General features: G+C 46.2%; 1 protein-coding gene across 3 annotated transcripts in view; it reads right to left on the bottom strand.

Annotated features, from left to right (window-relative positions):
* acoxl (acyl-CoA oxidase-like) overlaps nucleotides 1-12,908 on the bottom strand; it is a 294,551-nt gene that overhangs the window by 242,407 nt on the left and 39,236 nt on the right. The window lies entirely within an intron of this gene.

The following is a 12,908-nucleotide window of genomic DNA, read 5'->3' as shown; positions in this document are numbered from 1 at the left end:
AAAGAGTTCTCCCTCCTACTGCCCCCTTCCACTGCCTCTCCCCCAGGCAACTTGTTCTCTCGCTTGTCCCACATCCCAACAAAGTGCCTATTTTTCCTTTCTCCCTTTCTGTTACCCCCTCAATGTTGTCTTTCACGCTCTTCCCCAGCCACAGTACTGCTGAAATAAAGTTGCAAGTTCTTTCCTCAGAGAGACTGATTCTCTGTGTGCACAAAGGGGGCTCAATTGCACAGGGGCTGCATTAGCTGTGCAAACGCATTTGCCCTAGCTCATTTTACATTTCCAGATCATGTATGGGGCCTTCCTGGGTTTTCCAAGGTTCCCTCAATAACATCTGGCTACTGTGCTCCCAGCACAATTTATGGTGAAGGGGTAGGAGCATAAATGTGCAGCAGCATCTTAAAGCTGCATCTGCATTTCCTGTTGGCTATAAATTGCCCAGCTCTGTTTCTTCTGCTGTGTATTGTGCTGAGATCAGCTAGGAGTCTGCTCGTTCCGGCAGGGGGGGGGGGGGGGGGGGGGGAGGACAGCTTACTTCTCAGAGAGGCCGTGCAAGTGATGCTGAGGAAGATGATGGCAAGGACGCTAGCTATTTTTGGATGTTGGGGCCAGCCTTGTCTGCAAGCTGCTGTACGGGCTGCCTGGGAAGAGATGGTGTCCCTCAACAGTGTTCTACCTACCTGTAACCACACACAGACTTTGTATCTCAACCTGCTGCACACTAAATGGAAAGCATTCTTACCTTTACAAACCTCTTCTCTAACACTAGCACAAGGCAACCCATATTCATGCATGACACACCGTTCACTTTCCCAGGAAACTTGGTGGGTAGGACTATTAAAAGACTCTTCCAATACCCATTTGCATGCTCTTGTACTCTTGTTTAGGGAAGCAGAGTGGCTAAATGCATAGCCAGCCTCAGGAAACAGTCAGCATTTTATCAATGTTTTTATGATTTCAAGCGAAGGAACCTCACAACGGAAGGGAGAATGAAAACTGAAGGGAACTCCATGTATGAAATCACTGATGCGCCTCGAAGAACACAACTTGAATATAATGGGCCATCAATCCACAGTCCCCATTGGAAAGGGGCAAGCAGTTGGCTGACCTGAATCTGCAAGCTCTCTTTCCTCTCAAGGAATCAGTCCTTCACTCACGTATTTTGCCAACAGCCAACTTAGCCGGCACCACTACATCATATCAGTGGCAATCGAAATGTGTTCCAAAGAGTGTCTTGCAGGTTTCGAGATATGCTTTGTCCTCAATTGTGTTTCCTTAGAGTGAACTGAGAAACAGCAGCTCACAAGGCCAGAAATGGACGACCCCTTCGCTTTCTACCACACTGCATCACTCACTCCACCTGCAGCAGGCATCAGCCCAGGAATACCCACTCCAGCATATAACTAGAGCAGGGAGCACCAGATGAAACAAAGGGCATGAGTGAGGAGCAGTACAGTTGACAATAAGAGGAACAGGAAGGCATTGACGGAGGAACAGCTGCAGGTCACTCTCAGATGCTGAGTTCCAGGATTGGTGGCATCTTGCCTGCTTTCTGAGCAGCATCAATTCATTGAGTCCTTTTAGAGTGCATCAAGATCCCTGCACAGTATGATGACTAATACGGAGATGTCCACCAGTCATAGCTGTGCAGTGCTGTTTGACCACTGTACAGAAATAAATTTCACCCTGGAGCACCTCCAGGCGCATCAGCAGGGGACAATCCCACAATAGAGGTCCTAAGCGCAGTTGTGAACTTTCGCAATAACTCATGCTATGGAGTCCATGGCCTCCAATCTCCATTAGTTCTTGTTGGATCCTCTACCTGGACAGGACCTTGACAAAGGGCCTTCATAATCTCACAGGCAGCTCTGCAGTCTGCCATCAAGCTGATGGCCAAAACGTGCTGAGAAAGGGTCCAGTAGCAGGGGCAAGGTAGGAGAAGGCAGCGATAATGGATGAATCTCTCAAGAGTGATTAGTTTTAGATATGCTGCAGCAAAGAGCCACAACAATTGGGGTGGGGGAAATGGCCATGCAGTGACTCCTGGAAATTCCTTTGCTAAGGCAGCTTTGGGACAAATTCTCGCAGACAAATCCTTGCACATGCTTGGGGGGGGTTCCTCTCTTGAGAATCATGGTGACTCCCAACCTTACAACACAGACATGCCCCACTCACAGGATTGAATGATGCAAGGCCCAGGCAGCCTTAGCAGCAACACAGGTGATGCCTGAAGTTGCAGGGACATCGTCTGATCCTGTAAAAGGAGATAACAAGCCACCCCCGGTCTAAGAAACCTTCAGTGAAAGGCAGTAGGTAACTAGCTCACAAGGTTAGCACTTAGGAGCATTAGATGAGGTACTACAAGATACTCAACATCCAATGTCACCAAAGCAAAGGAGGGGGTGTAAAACAAACATTGGACTACACAAGAAGCACATTTTATATTATAAATTTGCCATATTTGCACCAGAATTTGGTATTCTTTTGCATCATTAGACTTTTATGCTTGAGCACAAGACTGGCTGGGGAATGAGTGAAAAGGTGTCATTAGTTTAAAATTGTCACGAAGAGTGAGGAGAGAGGAAAGGAGAAATTACATTATGCATTTGAAGCAGAGAAAGATAGAGGGATATGGAAAGACAGCAGAGCAGTGGGATTAGTTTTAGATAAACTCTAGCAAAGAGCCACAATAATTGGGGTGGGGGAAATGGCCATGCAGTGACTCCTGGAAATTCCTTTGCTAAGAAGGCTTTGGGACAAATTCTCGCAGACAAATCCTTGCACATGCTTGGGGGGGTTCCTCTCTTGAGAATCAAGGTGACTACCGACCTTACAACGCAGACATATTCAACACAAATTTTGCTAGTTTTTGGCCAGGGCTGGGAAGGGAGGATTTACCTGGAGTCCTGAACATGGGAATTCAATCAGCAGTTTCCAAACCACAGCTGACAGTGATTCATAGGCTGTAAAGCGCTTTGGGACATCCTGAAGACATGAAAGGCACCATCTAAATGCAAGTTTGTTCATTCTTTTTCTTTCTTTCCATTATTATATTTCTTCTGTCTGGAGATCAAAACCCTGACTTTATTTGTGGGAAAGTCAATTCAGAGCCACAGACATCGTGGCTCTGATATTTTATGTCCTTCAGAGCTTCTTCGTTCATTCTAATGACTGCCTTTTTTCTGGATACTGAAAAGTGTGGCTCAGAAATTTACATTAGACAGCATGTGACATCGGAAGTGTGGCGGGACAGGAAGTGGAAAGTTCTTATACTATTAACGATGGATAGTTCAAGAAAATTATTTTTCTTCACAAGACTTGCACTACTGAAACAATGTCCAATCTGTCCTTAGGAAAGTATACAAAAAGCACCCAATCCATGTGCAAACACTCTGCTACCCTCTTGTGGATGGCTATAAAACAGCTTAAAGTTCAATAAAAGAAAAGAAATACTTCCTGTAATGTTAACTATATTGATATTGTACAGGGCGAGGAGAAAGTTTGCTCCGCTGGGCATCAACATTGTCTCTCCTTCAGAGAACGACTCAATTTGAACAAGGCAGGCTGAGAAATACTTTTAAAAGAATTACCAGAGCTAATGAAATTTAAATATGCATCGCAAACTGAAAAAGAGCTGCCAAGCAAACATATCCAAACACAACCTATAAGATGCTTGTATCTGAATTCAATGCATTAGCCACCTCCCTCGAGCCCTTACCAGACACAGAGGCAGCTTCTGACTTTGTGCGACAGTGCAAATCGGCATCCCATTTTACTTCTCTCCCGGTGTTTATTTCTATTGAATCGAGGCCATTCGACCTACTGCCTTCAATATAAATAAAAATTGAGAGAGATGTAAAACAGGCAGCCGATTCGCTATCACTCGTTTTGCACTATCGCACAAAGTCAAAATCTACCCCACAGTGTCTCTACTCTGGGGCAATTGTATCAAAACAAACTGGGCCATTTCTGAGAGTGAGCCTAATTTTAAATCAATTGTATCATGACAGAAAGAAACCAATACAAGCTTCATTTTGTCACATCATTCAACCTCTTTTAGATTTGGATATTTTGAGGCGGGGGGGAATCATCAATGTAGTGCTCTTAAGAAACAAGCCCGTCCTTATTCCTACACTTCTATTTTGCAAACCACAACAAAGTTGGATGACCATGCTGTACCATTGCATGGCGATGTTCCATTTCAATAGGCATGTACAAATACTATAGGAATGTGGTCAGAATACACAGTAAATGCAGTCATGTATAGGTACATCTCTGCAACCACTATCCAATATGTTAGGGTGGGATTGGTCCAGTGTGTAATGGCATCCACCTTTGCCTGGTTGGGACTCTGTTTCACCCACATGCATGATGATTTAAGTGCAATACCTCAGCCCTGCTAATGGGTCATTTCTTGCCTAAACAGTCAAACCTGCTTCACTCAACGGAGTTAGTATGTCAGTGATGGGAGTTTATGTGGTGTCCTGGATACACTCCCTCTCCACACGTCTCCAAACCTGGAAACTGGTTGATGGACACTCTAAACTGACTCCACTCTGTCCACAAATCAATTTCATCCCACAACAGGACCTCAGACTTCAACTTTGGACTCTTTCATATTGTCGCGTCCCTGCCCTTTGCTTACAACCAGAACATGTCTCTCCTAATCTCTGCCATGCTCTGCACATATCTTCTGTGTCTGTTTGCATGCACATTTGTCTGCAATGCCAGCTCCAAGCCCATTACTTAGATCTTCCTATTTTTTCTCTTGACCCTTCTTGGGCCCTTCTCTCCTGTCTTTTCCACTTCCCATCATCCAATTATGCCACTTTTCATTTCTCTCCTCAGTAATTTCTCCCTCCCCCATCTCTATCCCAAACCATCACGACTCTCTGCCTTCCCATTCTCCTGCCGCCATTCCAGGCTTGATTAAGCCTTCAGATACCCTATGCGATTCCCTTGCCATTCTTTGAAAGTCCCATTGAAGCACCCATCCTCATGAGCTGCAATCCTAATTGCCCTCTCCTTCCCACCCAGCAAGCCACTTTGGAGGGGGGGGGGGTAACCTTGCCAACTTCCTTCCAGCCCTGCTCATCCCTTAGACTCTTCCAACAGGTCATCAACGGTCCTCTCCGCATTCCAATCACGCACCAACAAGGCCTTTGCCAACAAACGAGCTTATTGTGGATGATTGCATCGACATCCTGAAACTTAGCTCACAGGTGGCAACAACTTGACCTTTACCGAAAGCTCCCTGTGTAGCTATACTTTCCACCACCTGCCCTGATCAAAGGTCCGCAGCGTGGCCATTATCACCAAAGTACAACTTAGTCTCTCCCCTCCAGTACCTTCTCCTCCTTTGAGGAGCATCTCACCGTACTCCATCTTTCTTGCCTCCCCTTTAAAATCCTCATTTTCTACGGTCTCCCCGGAAGCTTCACCCCAAGTTTCTCCCAAAGAGATCCTCCATCCTTTCCTCCCTCAGCCTCGGCAGTGAGACGCCTCATCCTTGGTAATTTCAATCTCCATTTCGTGTGCTCTTGCAGTCTTCTCCTCTGACTCAATGTCCTCCTGTCCTCTAAACCTGTCCCTCCATATAAACTCTCTTACCCATATTCATAGCCACCTCCTCGATGTTGTCATCTCTGATGGCCTCTCCATTCCCATGATCTCAATCAAGGTAAGGTCAACTCCAACCACTTCCTTGTATCCTGCCTAGTCTTTTGCCGTGATACTTCAGCAACTGTCGTTCAGCTCAATCACTCCCTCATCTCCATCTTCGATGCCCTTGTCCCCAGCAAATTCTTTACTGGTAAGCCCCCCATCTTCAAGAATGTGTAGACATCAGGTGAGGACAGGACTGGGTTTGGTTGTAATGCCCTGGTCCGCAGGCAAATAATCTACCAACACACACTGTCAAAGTTCGCACATGAATAATGGCCACTTTGACTGGTTATTGCAGGATGACATGTACTGAGCAAGGAATCGATATCAGGAGCAAAGGAACAAAACTGGTATAGAAAATAGGCAAGAAAAAAAAAGTCTACTCTCTGATGGCAGCAATGGCCCAATGCAAAGTGAATGGGCAGTCTCAATCCAATTCCTGGAGTCCACAACATACCCAAAACCCTGCACTCTCTCTCTCTCATCCAGCCAATAAACATGGCTGCTGTGGGAAATGTTGCACTGGTGCAGCAGGGGGTATTATTCTAAAGTTGGAATTAGGGCATATTGGTTGGGTGAGGCACAGGATAAATGCCCCATCTGTGACTGATTGTTGCCGTCATTAAATGCAAAAAAGTAAGCATTGCATTCTCTAATTCTAACATCAACTTGACAGACACAAAACTCACCAATAGATTAAAGTAATCCTGACAGCATGTCTAATGAAGCTCTCACACATTCACGGTCAATGCAGATCAGAAACTGCACGGTGCGTGTTATGGGACGACACCCAATCAGATCAGTGACCCAATGGAAGAGTTGAGTTCAAAGGATGAATTTTCCAATTGGCAGGAACAGCCCCACAAGTGTTAAACGGGAAAGTAGAGTACCAGAAAATCTGAACTTAACAATTTTGCGAGGTCCATGCTCATTGAATTATAGAAACGTTACAACACGGAAGGAAGCCATTCATCCCATCGAGTCCACGCCGGCTCTATGCAAGAGCAATCCAGCTAGTCCCATTCACCAGCACTATCCCCGTAGCCCTGCAATTTTTTTCCTTTCAAGTACTTATCCAGTTCCCTTTTGAAGGCCATGATTGAATCTGTCTCCACCACCCCCTTGGACAGTGCATTCCAGATCCTAACCACTCGCGTAAAAAAGTTTTTCCTTGTGTCACCTTTGGTTCTTTTGCCAATCACCTTAAATCTGGTACTTGGCCCTTCCGCCAATTTGAACAGTTTCTGTCCAGACCCTTCATGATTTTGAATACCTCTATCAAATCTCCGCTCAACCTCTGTTCCAAGGAGAACCACACTAGCTTCTCCAGTCTATCCACGTAACTGAAGTCCCTCATCACTTGAATCATTCCAGTAAAACTTTTCTGCACCCTCTCTAAGGCCTTCACATCTTTCCTAAAGTGCGGTGCCCAGAACTGGACACAATACTCCAGTTGTGGCCAAACCAGTGTTTTATAAAGGTTCATCATGACTTCCATACTTTTGTACTCTATGCCTCTATTTATAAAGCTCAAGATTCCATATGCTTTTTTAACCGCTTTCTCAACCTGCCCTGCCACCTTCAACGATTTGTGCACATATATCTCTCTGTTCCTGTACCCCTTTTAGAATTGTGCCCTCTAGTTTATATTGCCTCTCCTCATTCTTCCTACCAAAATGTATCAATTCGCATTTTTCTGCGTTAAATTTCATCTGCCACATGTTCGCCCATGCCACCAGCCTGTCTATATCCTCTGAAGTCTATTACTATCCTCTTCACTGTTTACTACCCTTCCAAGTTTTGCATCATCTGCAAAAGTGGAAATTGTGCCCTGTACACCCAAGTCCAAGTCATTAATATATATCAAGAAAAGCAGTGGTCCCAGCACTGACCCCTGGGGAACACTGTACACCTCCCTCCAGTCCAAAAAACAACTGTTTACCACTACTTTCTGTTTCCTGTTCCTTAGCCAATTCTGTATCCACGTGGCGTATATGGACTTTCAAAAGATCGCGGCACTTTATTCCATGGGCCACAATCTCGATGATAAGCCTACCATGCGACACTTTATCATGTCCATGTACACCACATCAACTGCATTGCCCTCATCTACCCTCTCTGTTACCTCATCAAAAAACTCTATCAGGTTAGTTAAACAAGATTTGCCTTTAACAAATCCGTGCTGGCTTTCCCTAATCAATCCACACTCGTCCAAGTGACGGTTAATTCTGTCCCGGATTATCGCTTCTAAAAGTTTCCCAACCACTGAGGTTAAACTGACTGGCCTATAGTTGCTGGGTTTATCCTTACACCCTTTTTTGAACAAGGGTGTAACATTTGCAATTCTCCAGTCCTCTGGCACCACCCCGGTATCTACAGATGCTTGGAAGATTATGGCCAGTACCTCCGCAATTTGCACTCTCACTTCCCTCAGCAACCTAGGATGCATCCCATCTGGACCGGGTGACTTATCTACTTTAAGTACAGCTAGTCTTTCAAGTAGCTTTTCTTTATCAATTTTTAGCCCATTCAGTATCTCAACTATATCTTCCTTTACTGAGACTCTGGCAGCATCTTCTTCCTTGGTAAAGACAGATGCAAAGTACTTATTTAGTATCTCGGCCATCCCCTCTGCCTCCATGGGTAGATCTCCTTTTATGGTCTCTAATCGGCCTCACCCCTCCTCTTACTACCCGTTTACTGTTTACATGCCTGTAGAAGACTTTTGGATTCCCTTTTATGTTGGCTGTCTGTCTATTCTCATACTCTCTCTTTGCCCCTCTTATTTCCTTTTTCACTTCCCCTCTCAACTTTCTATATTCTGCCTGGTTCTCACTTGTGTTATCAACCTGACATCTGTCATACTGTCATACACCCCTTTATCCGTTTCATCTTACTCACTATCTCTTTTGTCATCCAGGGAGCTCTGGCTTTGGTTGCCCTATCTTTCTGCCTCGTGGAAATGTACCTAGACCGTACCTGAACCATCTCCTCTTTAAAGGCCACCCATTGTTCAATTACAGTTTTGCCTGCCAATCTTTGATTCCAATTTACCCGGGTCAGATCTGTTCTCATCCCATTGAAATTGGCCCTCCTCCAATTGAGTATTTTTACTTTAGAGTAGTCCATATCCTTTTCCATAACTATTCTAAACCTTACGATACTATGATCGCTGCTCCTTAAATGCTCCCCCACTGATACTAGCTCCACTTGGCCTGCCTCATTCCCTAGAACCAAGTCTAGCAATGCCTCCTTCCTCGTTGGGCCGGAAACGTACTGGTTAAGAAAGTTTTCCTGAACACATTTCAAAAATTCCTCCCCCTCTTTGCCCCTTATATTATTATTGTTATCCCAGTCTATATTAGGATAAATGTAAGGAGTCTTACAACACCAGGTTATAGTCCAACAGCTTTATTTAAAATCACAAGCTTTCGGAGGCTTTCTCCAACACTCACCTGATGAAGGAGGAAGCCTCCGAAAGCTTGTGATTTTAAATAAAGCTGTTGGACTATAACCTGGTGTTGTAAGACTCCTTACATTTGTCCACCCCAGTCCATCACCGGCATCTCCACAACATGTATATTAGGATAGTTGAAGTCCCCAGTTATCACTACTCTATAGCTTTTGCACCTCTCTGTAATTTCCCTGCAAATTTGCTCCAAATAGATTCCGTCCTTGACCCCTCCAGGTCATCCCCTCTCTCCAGTACTGCAATATGCTCCTTAATCAATACTGCCACCCCCTCCCTTCCTTTCTTTCCTTCTCTATCTTTCCTGAACACCTTGTATCCAGGGATATTTAGTACCCAATCCTGCCCTTTTTTGAGCCAGGTCTCCGTTATCGCCACAACATCATATTCCCACGTGGCTATTTGCGCCTGCAGCTCACCAACCTTGTTTACCACGCTTTGTGCGTTTACACACATGCGCTGCAAACCAGTCTTAGACTTTCTTGTACTCTCTCTTAGTCTGATCCCACCTAATACTGTACTATTACTTGCTCCAGTCCTATCTTTCTCCCCCGATCCTTTGTGCCCCTGTTTCCCCTTTCCAATGCTACATCCTGGTGCCCATCTCCCTGCCAAATTAGTTTAGACCCCCCTGCATAGCAGTAGCGAACCTCCCCGCGAGGACATTGGTCCCAGCTCTGCTGAGGTGCAACCCGTCCGGCCTGTAAAGGTCCCACCTTCCCCAGAACTGGTCCCAATGCCCCAGGAATCTAAAGCCCTCCCTCCTGCACCATCTCTCCAGCCACACATTCATCCACTCTATCCTCCTATTTCTATGCTCACTAGTGCGTGGCACCGGGAGTAATCCGGAGATTACTCCCTTTGAGGTCCTGCTTCTTAACCTCTTTCCAAACTCCTTAAAATCTGCCTGCAGGACCTCATCCCTCTTTCTACCTGTGTTGTTGGTACCGATATGGACCACGACCTCCGGCTGTTCACACTCCCCCACCAGAATGTTCAGCAGCCGCTCGGAGACATCCTTGACTCTGGCACCAGGGAAGCAACATACCATCCTGAAATCACGTCTGCGGCCGCAGAAACAATTGCCTGCTCCGCTAACTGTAGAATCCCCTATCACTATCGCTCTCCTGACCTTTCTTCTCCCCCCCGTACAGCTGAGCCACCTACGGTGCTATGGTCTTGGCTCTGGCTGCACTCCGCAGAGGAACCCTCTCCCTCACCAGTATTCAGAACTGAATAATGGTTAGAGAGCGAGATGCCCTCAGGGGACTCCTGCACTACCTGCCTGCTCCTCCTCGTCTGTCTGGCGGTCACCCAGTTCCCCTGCACTCTCTTAAGCCGCGGGGTGACCACCTCCTGAAACGTGCTATCCGCGTAGCTCTCAGCCTCGCGGATGCGCTGCTGCGACGCCAGCTCAGGATCAAGCTCCGAAATCCAGAGCTCGAGCTCCTTCAACACGTAACGCACATTTCTGTTCGCCTTGACCAACGGGGGGTTCTTGGCGCTTATACAGAATATGCAAGTGCTTCGTTAGGTAGAACATGGTGTATGGTGAGGAGGGCGTTGAGATTCAGCCGTCAATTTCCAGGGCCAGTGTTAAGTTCACCAATTGACCGTAGGCATTGGAGGCCAGCAGCATCATTTGATGTGGAGCAGGGAGTTCTTAAAGGCACACAACCACGTTGCTAATCAGGCAAGTTTTCTGTAAATATATGGGGTTTTCTTTCAATATGTCTCTACTACAGGGTTTCACGCCCAACCACCAGAATCAAAGGCGGCATTCCAGAGAGATCAGCTGGCACCACACCACTCTGTCATCAACCATATCTGCAGGCCCTGGCACGGCTACGTGGCAACAGCTGAGGAGAACTGCCTTCACAGGCTCCAGGGTCAGCACGGAAACAGCTGCAGAGTTGTGCCGCCTGCTATAAGGAAACCCACAGCCAAACTCGATCATAGGTACGATACTGTCAGTGGCAGTCGAGATTACCTCTGTCCGTCCTCAACTGTTAGCTCCTTGCAGGCTAGCGTTGGGACCTCCTGCAGCAGCAGCAGCTGACACTTTGCTTCCGACAGATGAACTGAACGAGCGACTGATGCACGGTTCGCTGTCACCTCTTTTCCCAATGAGCAGCATGATACGGCTGCCCAATTTACTGCACTGCCGCATTGCATAAAGTGCAGGAGGTCGTTGAAAGTGGCAACGTGGCCATCTTGCAGCTCAACCGAATGTGTCAGCAACTGAACATACATCATGCAGTTAGAATGTGATGGCAGGGCTTGTTGTGCGAAGCCCCTGACATTTCGGTGCGACAACAATGCCAAATGTAACTTGCACCCTATAAGTGTGCCATGCTGCTATATGGCCATTGATTAAGGTGTACGGTTAGATGAAAGCGTTGGGAAGGGGTGAGCAATACAAGATCACGAGGCTTTGAGGACACACTTTGTGCCATGCCTACACGGGACAGGTATTTTCTCTGGAAATCTGCTGGGTACCATTTCCTTGGCATCTTGCCTCAGGCCTGTCCTCTTCTTCCGCATTCACAGCCAGGTCCACTTGGTGTTGCAGAGAATAATCAAACTGTCAGCTATCTCCTGCTAGCTGTTTTGGACATCTGCTCTCTGGGTGCCTTTATGTCCGGACCAGGGCAGCCCTCCTTTGCCTCAGTGCATTCATCAGCACCTTAAGGCACTATCCATAAATACACCAATGCACTTTCAATACCCTCCATTGGTGAGAAATAACGTCAATCTTCAGACCCTATCCTTTCAGTTTATATGAAATGGAAGTTTTACGCAAAGAGCTTAGGGACTCTGATTTCAAACTGGTTCTTTCATTTCTTCAAATCGAAGTATGTTGTTATTTTTAAGTCACGAGTGAAAACTTACAGGAGGCACTTGCTGCAGCCTGTTCACCGCTGCCTTCACAACTTACCGGGGTTGGTTTTTAATGAAATGTCAATGTCTTACAAATCTCAGACCTAAGTGGATTCTGCTTTTCAAGGTATTTGAAGTATTTGGAAGATGATAAGCATTATTACAACACAAAACACCTCCATTCACTGTGTTTACAACCTTGTGATTTGTCTCCCCTTAATGTGGGCAAAACTGCACAATCACCTTCCTTGTTTGTGCAGTCTTTTTTCCTATTCGATGGTCTGTCAGATTTTAACATCCAAATACATAGTTTGAACATAAATATGGGAAGATCAGTCCTTTAAGTCTCTTTAGCGGTACTCAAAAATCCTGCCTTCATGCACACATGCTCCCAGGAAAAGCCTGCTCTGCGAAATGGAGCTCGCCACGTACAATTAATTAGGGGCCAAATTGGAAGATCCACTGGGAACAGCCACATGCAGCATGTCAGGCATCCTAAACCTCTCCGCCTCTCTCTCCTCCTTTAGGATGCTCCTTAAAACCTACCTCTTTCCACCAAGCTTTTGGTCACCTGTCCTAATGTCTCCTGATGTGGCTCGGTGTCAATTTTTGTCTGATAACACCTTGGGACGTTTTACCATGTTAAAGGCACTATATAAATGCAAGTTGTTGTTGTTGTAGGTCCCACCATGCTCTGTTTCAGCCTGGGAGCGCACATTTCTATCCTCAAATATGGTGCAAGATGGATTTTAAAATCAAGAAGCTGTAGGACTCATAGGTAATTTCTCAAACTGTGGTGTCTTGATTTCGATCGTGTCATGGCTTCAAGGACGCTGGCGGGGGGGGGGGGGGTGGCGGGGGGAAGAGTAAATTGCAGAGAGTCTTACCAGGAACA

The sequence above is a fragment of the Heptranchias perlo genome, chromosome 5, assembly GCF_035084215.1.
Source record: "Heptranchias perlo isolate sHepPer1 chromosome 5, sHepPer1.hap1, whole genome shotgun sequence".
In the NCBI taxonomy this organism is placed as follows: Eukaryota; Metazoa; Chordata; class Chondrichthyes; order Hexanchiformes; family Hexanchidae; genus Heptranchias; species Heptranchias perlo.
This window is presented reverse-complemented; position numbering and strand designations above follow the sequence as displayed.